The sequence below is a fragment of the Aegilops tauschii genome, chromosome 3 (genome assembly GCF_002575655.3).
Source record: "Aegilops tauschii subsp. strangulata cultivar AL8/78 chromosome 3, Aet v6.0, whole genome shotgun sequence".
Lineage (NCBI taxonomy): Eukaryota > Viridiplantae > Streptophyta > Magnoliopsida > Poales > Poaceae > Aegilops > Aegilops tauschii.
The window spans coordinates 139,161,921-139,185,382 of NC_053037.3; the positions used below are offsets into that span (position 1 = coordinate 139,161,921).

The 23,462-nt window shown below is 44.1% G+C and overlaps 1 pseudogene; it reads left to right on the plus strand.

The window, feature by feature from the left end:
- Nucleotides 1–231: 231 nt before the first annotated feature.
- Nucleotides 232–23,063, plus strand: LOC109739469 (protein PHOSPHATE STARVATION RESPONSE 3-like; annotated as a pseudogene).
- Nucleotides 23,064–23,462: the final 399 nt, after the last annotated feature.

Sequence of the window (23,462 nt, forward strand, 5' to 3'; positions counted from 1 at the left end):
TCCCTCGGAACAGAACTCAACTCTTCCCTAGCCAAAGGAGACTAGTCAAGTTTGGAACTGGGTTTATACAAAATTTATAAAGTTTGACCAAGTAACAATATGGACATCTATGATAAAAAAATTGTGTAAATATACTCAAGGGATGGTATTGTGGTATTGTAGATGTTATTTTTATATATAAATAAACTTGTCCAAGGTTTATAAAGTTTCACTTGGAACACAACTAATATCTAGAGTAAATGAAAACTTAGGAATGTCTATCTTTTCTCCTTACACATGAGTTTGATTTCATGATTTGTGAAAAGAAGTTCCATAAATGACCGTAGCAATCATAGGAAGCAAACCATCATTACCTCTGAAATATGAGTGGCTATTGTTGAAGGGTCTAAATTATCTCGGAATATTCTTTTGTCCATTATGTACACTCTTTCAGCATATTTCTGAGGTCAATATAGGTCATTCTATTGACAGATTACTCCCAAGTCAAACAATGCTTTGTTTTCTTGCACCCATATTTCTGAACAATTTTTCATTTACATATTGAAATACATAGTTTGACAGGCCTTGAAATTTGTATAGTGCTTGAATGAATATTTACTCTGCAGGATTGGATTGGAGCAAAGCTTTCCATCTCACTGCTCATTTTCTAAGGCACAATGAGCACACAGAGTGTACTTCCTGTGAAACATATCATTGCTCCTAACAGCATGGCTCACGCCTGCAATGCTCCACAACCTTCAGTTCATCAAATATTCAATTCTAAATCTGATAATTACAGTTCGGCAGATGATGTTTCTCGCGTCTCGTATGCTGACTTACCAGACCAAATCTCATCGAGCTCTTCCACATTCTATGCAAGCATGTACTCATCGTCGTCGACGAACTCCAAATTATGCCGGCAAACCAGCAGTTTGCCTTTCCTGCCTCATCCTCCTAAATGTGAGCAGCAGCAGTTTTCAGCAGCGCAATCATCATTCTCTGCTTTGTTATTTGCTGCTCATCCCAGCAATGGTGGTCAAGGTGATGATGAACATTCACATGATCTCAAGGACTTCCTTAACCTATGTGGAAACACTTCTGACAGTAGCTTCCACCGAGGAGGCAATGCCCTGGCTTTCAGTGATGTAGCGACCCGACCCGAAATCGGTCAAGTCTCTGTGTAGCTGTATCATCCCAAAATCATGCTGGCACACACAGTACATTGATGCAAAGATTCAAAGTTCAATCACACCTGAATTTATTACACGATTCTCAAATCGAGTCTTTATTACATCATAATAAATTCGGCCGAAGGCCAATTCATGAGAAATAAACTAAATAAAGCTGCGGAAACATAGACGAATAGCGAGTCCATCCGACTCCACAGGGCAATCGCCAAGCGTGGATCGTAGCCTCACTCCTGATCGGAAAATTCCTCTGCAACATAAGACGTTGCAGCTGTTGGGGAACGTAGTAATTTCAAAAAAATTCCTACGCACACACAAGATCATGGTGATGCATACCAACGAGAGGGGAGAGTGTTGTCCACGTACCCTCGTAGACCGACAGCGGAAGCGTTATCACAACGCGGTTGATGTAGTCGTACGTCTTCACGATCCGACCGATCAAGTACCGAACGCACGGCACCTCCGAGTTCTACACACGTTCAGTTCGATGACGTCCCTCGAACTCCGATCCAGCCGAGTGTTGAGGGAGAGTTTCGTCAGCACGACGGCGTGGTGACGATGATGATGTTCCACCGACGCAGGGCTTTGCCTAAGCTCCGCAACGGTATTATCGAGGTGTAATATGGTGTAGGGGGGCACCGCACACGGCTAAGAGATCTCAAGGATCAATTGTTGTGTCTCTGGGGTGTCCCCCTGCCCCCGTATATAAAGGAGCAAGGGGGAGGCAGCCGGCCAAGGGGAGAGGCGCGCCATAGGGGGGACTCCTACTCCCACCGGGAGTAGGACTCCTCCTTTCCTTGTGGGAGTAGGAGAAGGGAAGGGGGGAGGAGAAAGAAGGAAGGGTGCGCCCCCCTTCCCTAGTCCAATTCGGACCAGACCATGGGGAGGGGTGCGGCCACCTTTTGAGGCCTTTCTCTCCTTTCCCGTATGGCCCATTAAGGCCCAATACGAATTCCCGTAACTCTTCGGTACTCCGAAAAATACCCGAATCACTCGGAACCTTTCCGAAGTCCGAATATAGTCGTCCAATATATCGATTTTTACGTCTCGATCATTTCGAGACTCCTCGTCATATCCCCGATCTCATCCGGGACTCCGAACTCCTTCGGTACATCAAAACTCAATAAAACTGTCATCGTAACGTTAAGCGTGCGGACCCTACGGGTTCGAGAACTATGTAGACATGACCGAGACACGTCTCCGGTCAATAACCAATAGCGGGACCTGGATGCCCATATTGGCTCCCACATATTCTACGAAGATCTTTATCGGTCAGACCGCATAACAACATACGTTGTTCCCTTTGTCACCGGTATGTTACTTGCCCGGGATTTGATCGTCGGTATCTCGATACCTAGTTCAATCTCGTTACCGGCAAGTCTCTTTACTCGTTCCGTAACACATCATCCCGCAACTGACTCATTAGTCACAATGCTTGCAAGGCTTATAGTGATGTGCATTACCGAGTGGGCCCAGAGATACCTCTCCGACAATTGGAGTGACAAATTCTAATCTCGAAATACGCCAACCCAACAAGTACCTTTGGAGACACCTGTAGAGCACCTTTATAATCACCCATTTACGTTGTGACGTTTGGTAGCACACAAAGTGTTCCTCCGGTAAACGGGAGTTGCATAATCTCATAGTCATAGGAACATGTATAAGTCATGAAGAAAGCAATAGCAACATACTAAACGATCGAGTGCTAAGCTAACGGAATGGGTCAAGTCAATCATATCATTCTCCTAATGAGGTGATCTCGTTAATCAAATGACAACTTATGTCTATGGCTAGGAAACATAACCATCTTTGATTAACGAGCTAGTCAAGTAGAGGCATACTAGTGACACTCTGTTTGTCTATGTATTCACACATGTATTATGTTTCCGGTTAATACAATTCTAGCATGAATAATAAACATTTATCATGATATAAGGAAATATATAATACTTTATTATTGACTCTAGGGCAAATTTCTTCAGTCTCCCACTTGCACTAGAGTCAATAATCTAGTTCACATCGCCATGTGATTTAACATCAATAATTCACATCACCATGTGATTAACACCCATAGTTCACATCTCTATGTGACCAACACTCAAAGGGTTTACTAGAGTCAATAATCTAGTTCACATCGCTATGTGATTAACACCCAAAGAGTACTAAGGTGTGATCATGTTTTGATTGTGAGATAATTTTAGTCAACGGGTCTGTCACATTCATATCCGTAAGGATTTTGCAAATTTCTATGTCTACAATGCTCTGCACGGAGCTACTCTAGCTAATTGCTCCCATTTTCAATATATATCTAGACCGAGACTTAGAGTCATCTAGATTTAGTGTCAAAACTTGCATCGACGTAGCCCTTTACGACGAACCTTTTGTCACTTCCATAATCGAGAAATATTTCCTTATTCCACTAAGGATAATTTTGACCGCTGTCCAGTTATCCACTCCTGGATTACTTTGGTACCTTCCTGCTAGACTTATAGCAAGGCATACATCAGGTCTGGTACACAGCATTGCATACATGATAGAGCCTATGGCTGAAGCATAGGGGACATCTTTCATCTTCTCTCTATCTTCTGCAGTGGTCGGGCATTGAGTCTTACTCAACTTCACACCTTGCAACACAGGCAAGAATCCTTTCTTTGCTTGATCCATTTTGAACTTCTTCAAAACTTTGTCAAGGTATGTGCTTTGTGAAAGTCCAATTAAGCGTCTTGATCTATCTCTATAGATCTTGATGCCCAATATATACGCAGCTTCACCAAGGTCTTTCATTGAAAAACTCTTATTCAAGTATCCCTTTATGCTATCCAGAAATTCTATATCATTTCCAATCAGTAATATGTCATCCACATATAATATCAGAAATGCTACAGAGCTCCCACTCACTTTCTTGTAAATACAGGCTTCTCCAAAAGTCTGTATAAAACCAAATGCTTTGATCACACTATCAAAGCGTTTATTCCAACTCCGAGAGGCTTGCACTAGTCCATAAATGGATCGCTGGAGCTTGCATATTTTGTTAGCACCTTTAGGATTGACAAAACCTTCTGGTTGCATCATATACAACTCTTCTCTAATAAATCCATTAAGGAATGCAGTTTTGTTTATCCATTTGCCAGATTTCATAAAATGCGGCAATTGCTAATATGATTCAGACAGACTTTAAGCATAGATACGAGTGAGAAACTCTCATCCTAGTCAACACCTTGAACTTGTCGAAAACCTTTTTGTGACAATTCTAGCTTTGTAGATAGTAACACTACTATCACTGTCTGTCTTCCTCTTGAAGATCCATTTAATCTCAATGGCTTGCCGATCATTGGGTAAGTCAATCAAAGTCCATACTTTGTTCTCATATATGGATCTTATCTCAGATTTCATGGCCTCAAGCCATTTCGCGGAATCTGGGCTCACCATCGCCTCTTCATAGTTCGTAGGTTCGTCATGGTCTAGTAACATAACCCCCAGAACAGGATTACCGTACCACTCTGGTGCGGATCTTACTCTGGTTGACCTACGAGGTTCAGTAATAACTTGATCTGAAGTTACATGATCATCATCATTAGCTTCCTCACTAATTGGTGTAGGAGTCACAGGAACAAATTTCTGTGATGAACTACTTTCCAATAAAGGAGCAGGTACAGTTACCTGATCAAGTTCTACTTTCCTCCCACTCACTTCTTTCAAGAGAAACTCCTTCTCTAGAAAAGATCCATTCTCAGCAATGAATATCTTGCCTTCGGATCTGTGATAGAAGGTGTACCCAATTGTCTCCTTTGGGTATCCTATGAAGACACATTTCTCCGATTTGGGTTTGAGCTTATCAGGATGAAACTTTTTCACATAAGCATCGCAACCCAACTTTAAGAAACGACAACTTTGGTTTCTTGCCAAACCACAGTTCATAAGACGTCGTCTCAACGGATTTAGATGGTACCCTATTTAACATGAATGTAGCTGTCTCTAATACATAACCCCAAAACGATAGTGGTAGATCGGTAAGAGAGATCATATATCGCACCATATCTAATAAAGTACGGTTACGATGTTCGGACACACCATTACACCGTGGTGTTCCAGGTGGCGTGAGTAGTGAAACTATTTCACATTGTTTTAACTGAAGGCCAAACTCGTAACTAAAATACTCTTCTCCACGATCAAATCGTAGAAACTTTATTTTCTTGTTACGATGATTTTCGCTTCACTCTGAAATTATATGAACTTTTCAAATGTTTCAGACTTCTGTTTCATTAAGTAGATATACACATATCTGCTCAAATCATCTGTGAAGGTCAGAAAATAATGATACCTGCTATGAGCCTCAATGTTCATCGGGCCACATACATCTGTATGTATGATTTCCAACAAATCTGTTGCTCTCTCCATAGTTTCGGAGAACGGCGTTTTAGTCATCTTGCCCATGAGGCACGGATCGCAAGCATCAAGTGATTCATAATCAAGTGATTCCAAAATCCCATCAGTATGGAGTTTCTTCATGCGCTTTACACCAATATGACCTAAACGGCAGTGCCACAAATAAGTTGCACTATCATTATTAACTTTGCATCTTTTGGCTTCAATATTATGATTATGTGTATCACTACGATTGAGATCCAACAAACCATTTTCGTTGGTGTGTATGACCATAGAAGGTTTTTATTCATGTAAACAGAACAACAATTGTTCTCTAACTTAAATGAATAACCGTATTGCAAAAAACATGATCAAATCATATTCATGCTCAACGCAAACACCAAATAACACTTATTTAGTTTCAACACTAATCCCGAAAGTACAGGGAGTGTGCGATGATGATCATATCAATCTTGGAACTACTTCCAACACACATCGTCACCTCGCCTTTTTACTAGTCTCTGTTTATTCTGCAACTCCCGTTTCGAGTTACTACTCTTAGCAACTGAACCAGTATCAAATACCGAGGGGTTGCTATAAACACTAGTAAAGTACACATCAATAACATGTATATCCAATATACCTTTGTTCACTTTGCCATCCTTCTTATCCACCAAATACTTGGGGCAGTTCCGCCTCCAGTGACCAGTCCCTTTGCAGTAGAATCACTTAGTCTCAGGCTTAGGTACAGACTTGGGCTTCTTCACTTGAGTAGCAACTTGCTTGCCGTTCTTTTTGAAGTTCCCCTTCTTCCCTTTGCCCTTTTCTTGAAACTAGTGGTCTCGTCAACCATCAACACTTGATGTTTTTCTTGATTTCTACCTTCGTTGATTTCAGCATCACGAAGAGCTCGGGAATTACCTTCGTCATCCCTTGCATACTATAGTTCATCACGAAGTTCTACTAACTTAGTGATGGTGACTAGAGAATTCTGTCAATCACTATTTTATCTGGAAGATAAACTCCCACTTGATTCAAGCGATTGTAGTACCCAGACAATCTGAGCACATGCTCACTAGTTGAGCGATTCTCCTCCATCTTTTAGCTATAGAACTTGTTGGAGACTTCATATCTCTCAACTCGAGTATTTGCTTGAAATATTAACTTCAACTCCTGGAACATCTTATATGGTCCATGACATTCAAAACGTCTTTGAAGTCCCGATTCTAAGCCGTTAAGCATGGTGCACTAAACTATCAAGTAGTCATCATATTGAGCTAGCCAAACGTTCATAACGTCTGCAGCTGCTCCCGCAATAGATCTGTCACCTAGCGGTGCATCAAGGACATAATTTTTCTGTGCAACAATGAGGATAATCCTCAGATCACGGATCCAATCCGCATCTTTGCTACTAACATCTTTCAACATAATTTTTCTCTAGGAACATATCAAAAATAAACACAGGGAAGCAACAACGCGAGCTATTGATCTACAACATAATTTGCAAAATACTATCAGGACTAAGTTCATGATAAATTGAAGTTCAATTAATCATATTACTTAAGAACTCCCACTTAGATAGACATGCCTCTAATCATCTAAGTGATTACGTGATCCAAATCAACTAAACCATGTCCGATTAACACGTGAGATGGAGTAGTCTCAATGGTGAACATCACTATGTTGATCATATCTACTATATGATTCACGCTCGACCTTTCGGTCTCTGTGTTCCGAGGCCATATCTGTATATATGCTAGGCTCGTCAAGTTTAACCTGAGTATTCCGCGTGTGCAACTATTTTGCACCCGTTGTATTTGAACGTAGAGCCTATCACACCCGATTAACACGTGGTGTCTCAGCACGAATTTTTTTCGCAACGGTGCATACTTAGGGAGAACACTTTTGTCTTGAAATTTTTAGTGAGAGATCATCTTATAATGCTACCGTCAATCAAAGCAAGATAAGATGCATAAAGGATTAACATCACATGCAATCAATATAAGTGATATGATATGGCCATCATCATCTTGTGCTTGTGATCTCCATCTCCGAAGCACCGTGCTCGTGATCTCCATCTCCGAAGCACCGTCATGATCACCATCGTCACCGGCGCGACACCTTGATCTCCATCGTAGTATCGCTGTCGTCTCGCCAACTAATTGCTTTTACGACTATCGCTACCGCTTAGTGATAAAGTAAAACTATTACATGGTGATTGCATCTCATACAATAAAGCGACAACCATATGGCTCCTGCCAGTTGCCGATAACTCGGTTACAAAACATGATCATCTCATACAATAAATTATATCACATCATGTCTTGACCATATCACATCACAACATGCCCTGCAAAAACAAGTTAGACGTCCTCTACTTTGTTGTTGCAAGTTTTACGTGGCTGCTACGGGCTTAGCAAGAACCGTTCTACCTACGCATCAAAACCACAACGATAGTTTGTCAAGTTGGTGCTGTTTTAACCTTCGCAAGGACCGGGCGTAGCCACACTCGGTTCAACTAAAGTGAGAGAGACAGACACCCGCCAGTCAACCTTTAAGCAACGAGTGCTCCGAACGGTGAAACCAGTCTCGCGTAAGCGTACGCGTAATGTCGGTCCGGGCCGCTTCATCTCACAATACCGCTGAACCAAAGTATGACATGCTGGTAAGCAGTATGACTTATATCGCCCACAACTCACTTGTGTTCTACTCGTGCATAGCATCAACGCATAAAACCAGGCTCGGATGCCACTGTTGGGGAACGTAGTAATTTCAAAAAATTTCCTACGCACACGCAAGATAATGGTGATGCATAGCAACGAGAGGGGAGAGTGTTGTCCACGTACCCTCGTAGACCGACATCGGAAGCGTTATCACAACGCGGTTGATGTAGTCGTACGTCTTCACGATCCGACCGATCAAGTACCGAACGCACGGCACCTCCGAGTTCTACACACGTTCAGTTCGATGACGTCCCTCGAACTCCGATCCAGCCGAGTGTTGAGGGAGAGTTTTGTCAGCACGACGGCGTGGTGACGATGATGATGTTCCACCGACGCAGGGCTTCGCCTAAGCACCGCAACGGTATTATCGAGGTGTAATATGGTGTAGGGGGCACCGCACACGGTTAAGAGATCTCAAGGATCAATTGTTGTGTCTCTGGGGTGCCCCCCTGCCCCCGTATATAAAGGAGCAAGGGGAGGCAGCCGGCCAAGGGGAGAGGCGCGCCATAGGGGGGACTCCTACTCCCACCGGGAGTAGGACTCCTCCTTTCCTTGTGGGAGTAGGAGAAGGGAAGGGGGGAGGAGAAAGAAGGAAGGGTGCGCCCCCCTTCCCTAGTCCAATTCGGACCAGACCATGGGGAGGGGTGCGGCCACCTTTTGAGGCCTTTCTCTCCTTTCCCGTATGGCCCATTAAGGCCCAATACGAATTCCCGTAACTCTCCGGTACTCCGAAAAATATCCGAATCACTCGGAACCTTTCCGAAGTCCGAATATAGTCGTCCAATATATCGATTTTTACGTCTCGATCATTTCGAGACTCCTCGTCATATCCCCGATCTCATCCGGGACTCCGAACTCCTTCGGTACATCAAAACTCAATAAAACTGTCATCGTAACGTTAAGCGTGCGGACCCTACGGGTTCGAGAACTATGTAGACATGACCGAGACACGTCTCCGGTCAATAACCAATAGCGGGACCTGGATGCCCATATTGGCTCCCACATATTCTACGAAGATCTTTATCGGTCAGACCGCATAACAACATACGTTGTTCCCTTTGTCACCGGTATGTTACTTGCCCGAGATTTGATCGTCGGTATCTCGATACCTAGTTCAATCTCGTTACCGGCAAGTCTCTTTACTCGTTCCGTAACACATCATCCCGCAACTAACTCATTAGTCACAATGCTTGCAAGGCTTATAGTGATGTGCATTACCGAGTGGGCCCAGAGATACCTCTCCGACAATTGGAGTGACAAATCCTAATCTCGAAATACGCCAACCCAACAAGTACCTTTGGAGACACCTGTAGAGCACCTTTATAATCACGCATTTACGTTGTGACGTTTGGTAGCACATAAAGTGTTCCTCCGGTAAACGGGAGTTGCATAATCTCATAGTCATAGGAACATGTATAAGTCATGAAGAAAGCAATAGCAACATACTAAACGATCGAGTGCTAAGCTAACGGAATGGGTCAAGTCAATCACGTCATTCTCCTAATGAGGTGATCTCGTTAATCAAATGACAACTTATGTCTATGGCTAGGAAACATAACCATCTTTGATTAACGAGCTAGTCAAGTAGAGGCATACTAGTGACACTCTGTTTGTCTATGTATTCACACATGTATTATGTTACCGGTTAATACAATTCTAGCATGAATAATAAACATTTATCATGATATAAGGAAATATATAATACTTTATTATTGCCTCTAGGGCATATTTCCTTCAGCAGCCGTGTAGGTCAGCATTTTGAATATGCCGGCAAGTCATGAAGAGAGAACAACAATAAAATTACTAATACTATATGCAATTTAGTTGTGGGGCTCTAAGTTTTATTGTTTTGCGAAAAAGCCGGTTTTTCCCTACAACAAGGACTTGTTTGCAATTACTACAAAATGTTGGTAGTTATTGAGATGGTTCCGCTAACCAATGTCTCATTCCCAATTATTAAATAACCCCCTCAATTAATTTATTAAGTTCAGTGTTGAGATATCCGAAATACTCCAATCCCAGAGGCTCATTTGTCCGTAACCGGGGACACGGCTAATCGATTAGGTTGTTACTCTGCAGAGTCTTGTGCACTTTACCCGCAAGAATCGTTCCCTCCTTTAAGTCTTCGCACTGCCTGGTGTTTGAAGACGGGACGAACGAAACAGGGTCTTCCGTAGAGTTTCTCTGGGCCACTGCCGGTGCCCATCCAATCCTACCGTTCTTCTACATCTCGTAGCACCGTCCGGCCAGAGTCACGCCTAGGGTCGACCAAGCCAGAGCCCATAATGGCTTGCGGCTGCACAGGTAAGCTTCCGGTCAATGGGGTATCCATCCGTCTCTTCGTGGCTGGGTGAAGCTTTCCGCAAGATGTCATGGCGCTTCTCCATGCATCCCGGCCATCCGCTGGTTTCTCCAGGGTGCCCGTCAACCATCCTCCACCCAGTAGTGAATTTTGAAGTCCATCTTGAGCTTGATGTCATGGGGTTTTCATCATCTTGACTCTCGCATCCCCCTTATGAATCACTCAACCAACCCCGTCTACGAGCATAGCAAAATAAACTACATCGTCCCGGGCATCGATAACAAGGGAGAAGGGTTCATCCTACCTCATGATACTACTCAAGAACATAACTTAACAAAATTCTCCTACTGCATGCATGGTGGGGAGGTATAACTCTAATGCAATAAAATCATAGGTATTGTAAAAACATGATCAAATGACTTGCCTGGCTGACGGTCTTCGAAAGCTAGCGACTCGTAATAGCAGGCTTCGCACTCCGGGAATTATACCGAGTCAAACAATAGCACAAATAAGTATAGCACAATATAACATAACAGCAAGTTGAAGTAAAACACCTAAGCACTCAAACCAAAACCAAAGAAAAACTCGGAGAAAGCAAATCAAGGTTTTCATCATATCAAGCAACAACTAAGAAATAGTTTTACACAACTAAAACTTTTCTTAACAGAACCTAAGCATTGGTTTTGCTAACTAACAGAAGGGAAAACATCGTACAAACTAGTAGCAAAAAGAATCACATCAGAAGCTATTATAGAACTCCTATTATGCCTAAAACAATCCTAGCAAAGAAAATAAAATAAATTTTTTTATTCTACCGTAAATAAAAGTTCATCCTCTGTAGCTACAGAAACTAATCTAAAATAAACTATTACATAATAAAAATAAAATTATTTACTAAATAGAACAGTAGGAAAACAGTAGCTAGCTAAATAAACAAGAAAAACTTGATTTCGACATAAAACTAATTGTTTATTAAATCTAAAAATACCCAAACAAGTTCCTACTGCTAGGCATGGTCAAAACTAAGCAGTAGAAAAATGAATCACTAAAAATAATAATCCTAACTCAATTTATGGCAGAAAAACTAATCTGTCTAAATCTAATATAAAACTATTTCTAATAATTTAAACATGGCTAAACATATTTTCTACAGAAACTACAACAAATTCGCAAACTAACAAAAAAAGAATCAACTAAAAATATTAAAAAACCTAAGAGAAACAGATTTTACAAGATTGGAACTTTTCTGTTTTTAAAACAGAACGTAAATAACAGAAAAAAAAACTAATGGGCGCTATTGGGCTCGGGGTGGTGCGATCTGAAACGAAACCGCGCCCGGTCATTAACTAACATACGTGTACAGTGTATAACTAAAAGAAACCAGTGAACCGGCTTAAATCTAAACCTAAAAAAACCGTACACTAAAACCAATAAAAAAACGAGTTACTAAACCGATCTAACGGTTCGATCTAAAAGAAAAAAATAGAGGAGCGCTCGTGCTTACAGAGGAAACGGGCGTGGCAGGGAAGAAGAGGCCGGTGGGCGGCGGGGCTCCGGTCGTCGGCGGCGTCGGCGAGGATGTCCAGGTGATGCGGGTGTTCGGGGGCGTCCGATTTTCTGTGGACGGTGAGCTGAGGGGATGTCGGGGACGGCAGAGACGACGAAGACGAGGCGGTGGAGCGTGCGGGGTTGGGAGTGGCCTCTGTAGATGACGAAGACGAACAAAAACATGTCAAAAAGGTTTGTGAGGTCGGGCTAGACCGATAGCAGAGGTTAGAGAGGCTGGGGATGCTCACCGGTGAAGCAAAACGGCGGTGAACTTCGGTGGCTGGGGCGAGATCGGAACGGCGAGGGCGCGAGCTATTGTGGGAGTTGGGGTAGGGTTTTTGGGGGGTTCGAAAGAGGAGGGGCTTGGCCTTTTATAGGGCGTAGTCTTGGGCGAGGGGGCGTCTCGGGATCACAAACCCGAGAGGATCGGAACCGCGGCGGCGTCGGGCGTGCTCCGGTTCGGTTTCGTGAGCGAGGGGTTGGGGATGAGGGCGGGCCCGGGGCGTCAGCGAGAGAGAGGGGAAAGGCGCGACGGGCGACCGAGGGGGAGAGGTAATCGGGCGCGGGGTGCTGGGCGGCGGCGGCTCGGGTGCTGGCGGGCTGGCGCCTGCCCCGCTGGCTGGGCCGGTTGGCGCGGGCTGGGCCGGTTGGCCTGGCTCGCGCCTGGGGCTTTGCCTCTTTTCTTTTTGTTTTTGAATTAGAGAGAAGAGAAAACATAGAAAATATATATTATTTTTATATAGGACATATATGTATCAAAATTCTCAGGGGAATTAATCCTACAACGTGGACATTTTTCCAGGGGCAAATCTCAAACTAAAAAAACAATTTTCTGAAAATCCCAAATAAAATTCAAATTTGAATTTAAACTTTTTGGCAATATTTTTCTTCTGACATTTTTGGAGTGTCATGTTTACTCCTCTCATACTTTTGCTCAAGTATTTGTCAGGCATTGTTTGAAATAAATTCAACTGCCAATTTGAATCAAAATTCCAACAAACTCAAAAGCCTCTGAAATAATTCAAATGTCACTCAATTCAAGCAATATGCATAGATGCTTAGCTATAATTGTACAACATTCCAAATGGGAAATTTGGGATGTTACAAACCTACCCACCTTAAGATGAATCTCTCCCTCGAGATTCGGGTTGGCTAGCAAATAGGTGCGGGTGGCCTCGGCGGAGGTCTTCTTCTCGCTCCCAGGTGGCTTCCTCCTCGGAATGATGACTCCACAGAACCTTGCAAAACTTGATGATCTTGCTGCGGGTGACTCTGTTCGCAGTCTCGAGAATTCGGACGGGTTTCTCCTCATAAGTCAGATCACTGTCGAGCTGTATGGCCTCTAGGGGCACTGTGTCTCTCAATGGAATGTCGGCCATCTCGGCATGGCATTTCTTCAGCTGAGAAACATGGAAGACATCATGAACTCCTGACAATCCTTCTGGCAATTCCAGCTTGTATGCAACTTCTCCTCTGCGTTCGAGGATTTTATAGGGGCCTATAAACCGGGGTGCTAACTTTCCTTTAACACCGAACCTCTTGATTCCTCGAAGTGGGGACACACGGAGATATGCTCGGTCTCCAACTTCATACGTTATCTCCCTGCATTTACTGTCGGCATAACTATTTTGTCTCGACTGGGCTATCTTGAGTCTATCTCGAATCAGCTTGACCTTCTCTTCGGAGTCTCTGATAAGATCGGGACCAAAAAGTTTTCGGTCTCCAACACCATCCCACAGCAATGGTGTTCTACGCCTCCTTCCATATAGAGCTTCAAAAGGGGTCATCTTCAGACTGGTCTGATAGCTGTTGTTGTACGAGAACTCTGCATATGGCAAGTTGTCATCCCAGCTAGACCCATAGTCTAGCGCACAGGCTCTCAACATGTCCTCCAAAATCTGGTTGACTCTCTCGGTCTGTCCATCTGTCTGCGGATGAAAAGCTGTACTGAACTCCAGCCTCGTACCCAAAGTTTCATGCAACTGATTCCAAAACTTTGAGGTAAATTGTGTTCCTCTATCTAACACGATACTCCTCGGAACTCCATGCAGACATACGATCCTGGTCATGTATATCTTGGCTAACTTAGTGCTGGTATAGGTTCTTCACGGGAATGAAATGAGCTACCTTGGTCAAGCGATCAACCACTACCCAGATGGAATCATAACCTGAACGGGTCCTGGGTAATCCTGTGATAAAATCCATTCCAAGTTTCTCCCATTTCCACTCGGGAATCGGCAAAGGTTGAAGTAACCCTGCTGGCTTCTGATGTTCCGCCTTTACTCGCTGGCAAACATCGCATACTGCTACGTACTCGGCAATATCCTTCTTCATACCTGTCCACCAGAAACTTTCCTTTAATTCCAGATACATCTTGGTGTTGCCTGGGTGAATCGAGTACGGTGAATCATGGGCCTCCTGAAGAATTAACTTCCTGACCTCTGGGTCATTAGGCACATAGATGCGATCCTCAAACCATAAAGTTTCGTGCTCATCTTCACGAAAACCTTTAGCCTTTCCGTTACTTATCTTTTCCTTTATCTCTGCAATTCCCTTGTCTGTCTTCTGGGCTTCACGGATTCTTTCGGTCAGAGTGGACTGTATATCCAAAGTGGCGACAAATCCTCTCGGTACTATCTCCAGTCGGAGCTCTCTGAGATCGTCGGCTAATTCCTGAGGTAATCCTCCAGCTATGAGGGTGTTCACATAACTTTTACGGCTCAAGGCATCTGCTACAACATTTGCCTTCCCTGGGTGATAATGCAATCTCATGTCATAGTCCATCAATTCAAGCCATCTCCTCTGCCTGAGGTTCAATTCCTTCTGCGTGAAAATATACTTCAGGCTCTTATGATCCGTGTAAACATCACAACTGTTTCCGACAAGGAAATGTCTCCAGGTCTTGAGTGCGTGCACTACGGCTGCTAACGCCAAATCGTGTGTGGCATAATTCATCTCGTGAGGTCGTAGTTGTCTGGAGGTATAAGCTACAACTTTACCTTCCTGCATGAGCACTCCTCCGAGTCCTTGACGAGAAGCATCACAATATACCTGGTAATCCTTGTGTATGTCCGGCAAAATTAGCACCGGGGCGGTAACCAAACGTTTCTTCAGCTCCTGAAAACTGGCTTCACAATCCTCGGTCCAAATGTACTTGGCTTCCTTCTTCAACAGCTCAGTCATGGGCTTGGCAATCTTGGAGAAATTCTCAATAAACCTCCGATAATATCCTGCGAGTCCGAGAAAACTGCGGATCTCCTTGACTGAGGTGGGGGACTGCCAGTTGGTGACCGATTCGACCTTGGTGGGGTCGACTGCTATTCCTTCTCCTGAAATAACATGTCCGAGGAATCTGACTTCCTTCAGCCAAAATTCACATTTGCTGAACTTGGCATATAACTGATATTCCCGGAGTTTCTCCAGAACTAGACGCAGATGTTCCTTATGCTCTTCCTCGCTCTTGGAGAAAACCAATATGTCATCGATGAACACCACGACAAAGTTGTCCAGATATTCCATAAATACCTTGTTCATCATGCTCATGAAATACGCAGGGGCATTAGTCAATCGGAATGACATGACGGTATACTCATATAAACCATACCTGGTGGTGAAAGCTGTTTTGGGTATATCCTGTTTACGAATCTTCAGCTGATGATACCCTGATCGAAGATCGATCTTGGAGAATACCTTGGCTCCAACTAGCTGATCAAATAAATCATTAATCATCGGCAGAGGGTACTTGTTCTTGATGGTCACATCGTTCAATGAACGATAATCCACAACCATTCTCAGGGTTCCATCCTTCTTCTCTACCAAAAGAACTGGGGCTCCCCAAGGCGACGAGCTTGGGTGAATATATCCTTTCTCCAATAGCTCCTTAATTTGCTTCTTGATCTCTTCCAAATCATTCGGGGGCATCCGATAGGGTCTCTTGGATATTGGGGTTGTGCCGGGCAATAACTCAATCAAAAACTCAATGTCTCTGTCCGGTGGCATTCCTGGTAATTCCTCTGGAAACACATCGGGAAAATCTTGCACTACGGGCACTTCCTCCTGAACAACTCCCGTGAGGGAATTTACCCGATTCTTCATCGGTGTGCGTCTGGATACATACTTGATCCTCTTCTCCACCGGGGTGGTGAGCAAAATCGTCTTGCGGGCACAGTCGATGTTGCCTTCAAACTTGGTCAACCAATCCATGCCTAGAATTACATCCAAACTCTGGGATTCCAATACTATGAGGTTTGCGGGAAAATCATGGTTTCCGATGCTGAGGGTCGAATGACAGCCTAAGCCTGCCGTCATCTCTCCTCCTGGGGAAGTGACCTGAAGCGGGGTTCTAAGGGTTCTAGTGGGCAACCCGTACTTTTCCACAACTACCCTTGATATGAATGAATGCGTTGCAACGGAATCAAAGAGTACCAATACTGGATGTGAATTTAATAAAAACTTACCAACCACAGTGTCTGGCTGATCATAGACGTCCTCCACGTCAAGGTGATTCACCTGAGCACGAGGAAAAGGGTTGGGCTTCTTTGCTGAGCTTCCATTGCCGTTGCCGTTTCCATTCCTCTGCTTTGCCTCCGGACAATCGGTGGCATAGTGTCCTGTCTTCTGGCACTTGAAACAGGTGATATGACTCAGATCCTTCTGAGCCGGAGTAGGACGGTGCTGGTTGCCATTGCCTCCATTGCCTGACTTAGAGTTGTTGTCGTGGTTGCGATTGTTCCCATTCCCTCCATGGTTATGTCCTCCATGACTATGTCCTCCATGGGTGTGATGGGTATGTCCTCCCGAGTATGGGGTATAGCGGGGCTTCTGCTGAGCTCCGGAGTTGTACTTTCCCTGGCCATATTTCCGCTTGCGGCTATCAATCTGCTGCTGCTTGCCTTCAAGTATGGTGGCCTTGTCTACTAGCTCCTGGTAGTTGTTGAAGGTAGCCACCATTAGCTGCATTCCTAGCTCATCATTGAGTCCCTCGAGAAACTTCTTTTGCTTTGCGGCATCTGTGGCCACATCATCTGGGGCATAGCGAGATAATTTGCTGAACTCATCCACGTACTGCCCCACAGTACGGTTCCCCTGGCGTAAGTTGCGGAACTCACGCTTCTTCAGACTCATGGCTCCAGCTGAGACATGAGCGGTGCGGAAAGCCTGCTGGAACTGATCCCATGTCATGGTGGCAACCGGATAAGTGTCGGTGTAGTTCTCCCACCAAGAGGCTGCAGGTCCATCAAGCTGATGTGCGGCAAAGCGCACCTTCTCTGCATCTGTGCACCCAGTAGTGGCTAACTCCCTTCCGACCTTGCGGAGCCAATCATCAGCCACAATCGGCTCAGTGCTGCTAGAGAACACTGGCGGATTCAGCCTTAGGAAGCGGGTCAAGTTGTCAACAGGGGGTGGTGGCGGTGGATTCTTGTTGTTGTTGTTGTTGTTGTTGTTGTTGTTGTTCTGGTTCTGGATGAGCATCTGCATCAGGGCATTCTGCTGCTGGATCAGCTGGGTGAGCTCCGGCGGAAAGTTGAAACCGGGGTCACGTCTCGGAGGCATCTGGTGTTTTGGAGTGGATGAGAAATTAGAATAGAACAAGGGTCTAATGAGAAAATAGCACTACCCATATGAATGCATAATCATAATCACACCAATCATTTATTCATTCATCTCAAACAAGGTTCCATCTCGGATTACAAAATCTCGCGACTAATCGAAAATAACGGCCTAACTGATCGACGAAAATAAAATAAAATAACATGGCGGTCGGCTAAATGTCTTCATCAATTATTCTTGCGTCCTCCGGTGCGGCGTCCTCTGGTGCGGCGTCTCCTCTTGCGGCTTCCTTCGGTGGAGCTCTCTTCATAATCCTGGTCATTGCTCACGAGGGGTCCATCATCTCCACTCGGAAAAAGGTCTTTTCCCAGGTCTATCTTCTCATCCAATGTGGCAATATATTTATCCCGGACCTCGATTCTATCCATAAAATCCTTGACTTCTTCTTCATGTTCAAGGAAGTCCGCGCGTGCTTTCTCCTCCAGTTCCAGTTCACGGAACAACAACCTCCTGTGTACCTTCGAGTTTCGGCGCATCTGGATTTCCCAGTTCCTGATGAGACTCTCCAAGTCTTGGACATATGAAAGAATGGAGTCGTCCTCTACGGTACGGATGATATCTCCATTCCTAGCTCTGCGGGAAATCATGGCGAGGTCTGATGGGTCGAGCTCGACCCTGTACTCTTCTCGGAGATGTCCAAGTGCACGATAAATCGCCATGTCTCTTCCGAGGATCCAAGTGAAATCGGTAAACTCAAAGTCAATGGGCTCTGAATGTCCTCCGAAGGTCCTCCCTGGAATGTGCACCTTAATCCTGTAGCGGGTATCCGTCGAAAGTGCATTCGTAGGCTTCCCGGTGATTGAGGGCAGAGCAATCTTCAGCTTCTTCACGATCTGAACCAGCTTCTTGCCGAGAAGCATCGTCTCATCTGGCTGGCAAAACTCCGGTAGCAGAACTGGGGTGAACTCGGCGGCCATCTAGAATGTTGAAAATCGGAGAGAAGTCAGAAATGAACAGGGGAGAATTACGGAATGATAAGGACATAAAATAAAATAGTCTCTTCCTATGGCTTTCCGATCCTAGGGGTTACGTCCTACGGTCAGCGTGTGCTCTGATACCATCTCTGTAGCGACCTGACCCGAAATCGGTCAAGTCTCTGTGTAGCTGTACCATCCTAAGATCATCCCGGCACACACAGTACATTGATGCAAAGATTCAAAGTTCAATCACACCTGAATTTATTAAACGATTCTCATATCGAGTCTTTATTACATCATAATAAATTCGGCCGAAGGCCAACTCATGAGAAATAAACTAAATAAAGCTGCGGAAACGTAGACGAATAGTGAGTCCATCCGACTCCATAGGGCAATCGCCAAGGGTGGATCGTAGCCTCACTCCTGGTCGGAAAATTCCTCTGCAACATAAGACGTTGCAGCCGTGTAGGTCAGCATTTTGAATATGCCGGCAAGTCATGAAGAGAGAACGACAATAAAATTACTAATACTATATGCAATTTAGCTGTGGGGCTCTAAGTTTCATTGTTGTGCGAAAAAGCCGGTTTTTCCCTACAACAAGGACTTGTTTGCAATTACTACAAAATGTTGGTAGTTATTGAGATGGTTCCGCCAACCAATGTCTCATTCCCAATTATTAAATAACCCCCTCAATTAATTTATTAAGTTTAGTGTTGAGATATCCGAAATACTCCAATCCCAGAGGCTCATTTGTCCGTAACCGGGGACACGGCTAATCGATTAGGTTGTTACTCTGCAGAGTCTTGTGCACTTTACCCGCAAGAATCGTTCCCTCCTTTAAGTCTTCGCACTACCTGGTGTTTGAAGACGGGACGAACGAAACAGGGTCTTCCGTAGAGTTTCTCTGGGCCACTGCCGGTGCCCATCCAATCCTACCGTTCTTCTACATCTCGTAGCACCGTCCGGCCAGAGTCACGCCTAGGGTCGACCAAGCCAGAGCCCATAATGGCTTGCAGCTGCACAGGTAAGCTTCTGGTCAATGGGGTATCCATCCGTCTCTTCGTGGCTGGGTGAAGCTTTCCGCAAGATGTCATGGCGCTTCTCCATGCATCCCGACCATCCGCTGGTTTCTCCAGGGTGCCCGTCAACCGTCCTCCACCCAGTAGTGAATTTTGAAGTCCATCTTGAGCTTGATGTCATGGGGTTTTCATCATCTTGACTCTCGCATCCCCCTTATGAATCACTCAACCAACCCCGTCTACGAGCATAGCAAAATAAACTACATCGTCCCGGGCATCGGTAACAAGGGAGAAGGGTTCATCCTACCTCATGATACTACTCAAGAACATAACTTAACAAAATTCTCCTACTGCATGCATGGTGGGGAGGTATAACTCTAATGCAATAAAATCATAGGTATTGTAAAAACATGATCAAATGACTTGCCTGGCTGACGGTCTTCGAAAGCTAGCGACTCGTAATAGCAGGCTTCGCACTCCGGGAATTCTACCGAGTCAAACAATAGCACAAATAAGTATAGCACAATATAACATAACAGCAAGTTGAAGTAAAACACCTAAGCACTCAAACCAAAACCAAAGAAAAATTTGGAGAAAGCAAATCAAGGTTTTCATCATATCAAGCAACAACTAAGAAATAGTTTACACAACTAAAACTTTTCTTAACAGAACCTAAGCATTGGTTTTGCTAACTAACAGAAGGGAAAACATCGTACAAACTAGTAGCAAAAAGAATCACATCAAAAGCTATTATAGAACTCCTATTATGCCTAAAACAATCCTAGCAAAGAAAATAAAATAAATTTTTTTATTCTACCGTAAATAAAAGTTCATCCTCTGTAGCTACAGAAACTAATCTAAAATAAACTATAACATAATAAAAATAAAATTATTTACTAACTAGAACAGTAGGAAAACAGTAGCTAGCTAAATAAACAAGAAAAACTTGATTTCGACATAAAACTAATTGTTTATTAAATCTAAAAATACCCAAACAAATTCCTACTGCTAGGCATGGTCAAAACTAAGCAGTAGAAAAAAGAATCACTAAAAATAATAATCCTAACTCAATTTATGGCAGAAAAACTAATCTGTCTAAATCTAATATAAAACTATTTCTAATAATTTAAACATGGCTAAACATATTTTCTACAGAAACTACAACAAATTTGCAAACTAACAAAAAAAGAATCAACTAAAAATATTAAAAAAAACCTAAGAGAAACAGATTTTACAAGATTGGAACTTTTCTGTTTTTAAAACAGAACGTAAATAACAGAAAAAAAACTAATGGGCGCTATTGGGCTCGGGGTGGTGCGATCTGAAACTAAACCGCGCCCGGTCGTTAACTAACATACGCGTACAGTGTATAACTAAAAGAAACCAGTGAACCGGTTTAAATCTAAACCTAAAAAAACCGTACACTAAAACCAATAAAAAAACGAGTTACTAAACCGATCTAACGGTTCGATCTAAAAGAAAAAAATAGAGGAGCGCTCGTGCTTACAGAGGAAACGGGTGTGGCAGGGAAGAAGAGGCCGGTGGGCGGCGGGGCTCCGGTCGTCGGCGGCGTCGGCGAGGATATCCAGGTGATGCGGGTGTTCGGGGGCGTCCGATTTTCTGTGGACGGTGAGCTGAGGGGATGTCGGGGACGGCGGAGACGACGAAGACGAGGCGGTGGAGCTCGGTGCTCCGGTGGAGCGTGCGGGGTTGGGAGTGGCCTCTGGAGATGACGAAGACGAACAAAAACATGTCAAAAAGGTTTGTGAGGTCGGGCTAGACCGATAGCAGAGGTTAGAGAGGCTGGGGATGCTCATCGGTGAAGCAAAACGGCGGTGAACTTCGGTGGCTGGGGCAAGATCGGAACGGCGAGGGCGCGAGCTATGGTGGGAGTTGGGGTAGGGTTTTTGGGGGGTTCGGAAGAGGAGGGGCTTGGCCTTTTATAGGGCGTAGTCTTGGGCGAGGGGGCGTCTCGGGATCACGATCCGGAGAGGATCGGAACCGCGGCGGCGTCGGGCATGCTCCGATTCGGTTTCGTGAGCGAGGGGTTGGGGATGAGGGCGGGCCCGGGGCGTCAGCGAGAGAGAGGGGGGAAAGGCGCGACGGGCGACCGAGGGGGAGAGGAAATCGGGCGCGGGGCGCTGGGCTGCGGCAGCTCAGGCGCTGGCGGGCTCGCGCCTGCCCCGCTGGCTGGGCCGGTTGGCGCTGGCTGGGCTGGTTGGCCTGGCTGGCGCCTGGGGCTTTGCCTCTTTTCTTTTTGTTTTTGAATTAGAGAGAAGAGAAAACATAGAAAAATATATATTATTTTTTATAGGACATATATATATATATATATCAAAATTCTCAGGGGAATTAATCCTACAACGTGGACATTTTTCCAGGGGCAAATCTCAAACTAAAAAAACAATTTTCTGGAAATCCCAAATAAAATTCAAATTTGAATTCAAACTTTTTGGCAATATTTTTATTCTGACATTTTTGGAGTGTCATGTTTACACCTCTCATACTTTTGCTCAAGTATTTGTCAGGCATTGTTTGAAATAAATTCAACTGCCAATTTGAATCCAAATTCCAACAAACTCAAAAGCCTCTGAAATAATTAAAATGTCACTCAATTCAAGCAATATGCATAGATGCTTAGCTATAATTGTAAAACATTCCAAATGGGAAATTTGGGATGTTACAAGTGAGCAGCTGGAGTTTCTTGGCATTGCTATCACGAACAATGAGGAGAGCCTTCGGTTAGATGTGAGTACCTTTAGTTCCATGGTTGATCCTCCACTTAAATGCATTATCCGAGTATTTCTCAACTAGCTTCTTGAGTTCACATGCGCCTTTATCATGGCTAAATTCAGATTTTAATAGTCATTTTACATATAATTATTTCTTGCTTAGGACATATATGGCATACCGCCGCAATGCTCGCCTATTCTAGTATCGCCTTCCTCTGACCATGAGGGTCTGCACAGTGGGGGTTCTCTGGTTAAAGTCTAGTTGAGTTCATCACCATCTTCATCTGGAGCTACAACATGTAGCAAAATGAGAATGAGATGGACACTTGAGATCTCCATGAGCGTTTTGTGGAGACTCCGAAAAAGTTCGGAGGACCGGAAAGTAGGGTGATCACTCTGTTAAATTTTTGGGGCATTTTTCTTGAAAATAGAACCATCGTTTAGATGTTTATTCCATGTACATATCTTGTAGAGGCAACTCCCAAGGGTGTGCTGAACCTTATGAAGGTAGAAGGCTTGACAATCTTTCACGTAAAGATCCATTTGCAGGTAAATGGCCAAATATATTTAAATGCATACTCACAAACATAGCATCACATTGCGATATTATACACCACTTGTTATTTCAAAATGCAGAACTATCAACATGAGAAGTATATTGCGGAGAAAAAAAGAAGGTAAGACAACTAAGGTGAAGGAAAAATCTATATAGATTAAGTGTCATATAATTTCTGAATATTTGACATAGTGGCAGTTGTTTTCATTCATAATCTTGCCATTCTCATGAAGTTGCTTTGAGTTGTAATTTTGTCAATCTCATGAAGTTTTCTTTGGTGAACCAATAGATTTAGACATGAAGTACATATACGAGGACTACGTTGAGGCGTCTGACGACTCGTGTGATGAGTAGGATCATGCAGGCGGTCCTTGCAGATGTGAAGCACGCGGAAGTGCATATTTGTAGTTTCAAGGAATCGGTCAAGGGTCATCAAGTACTGAATCGGAATAGGGCACGGGGGCATTTGACGCTGATGGACGACTACTTTTCCCTCGATCCCTATTCACAGACAATTTCGCCAG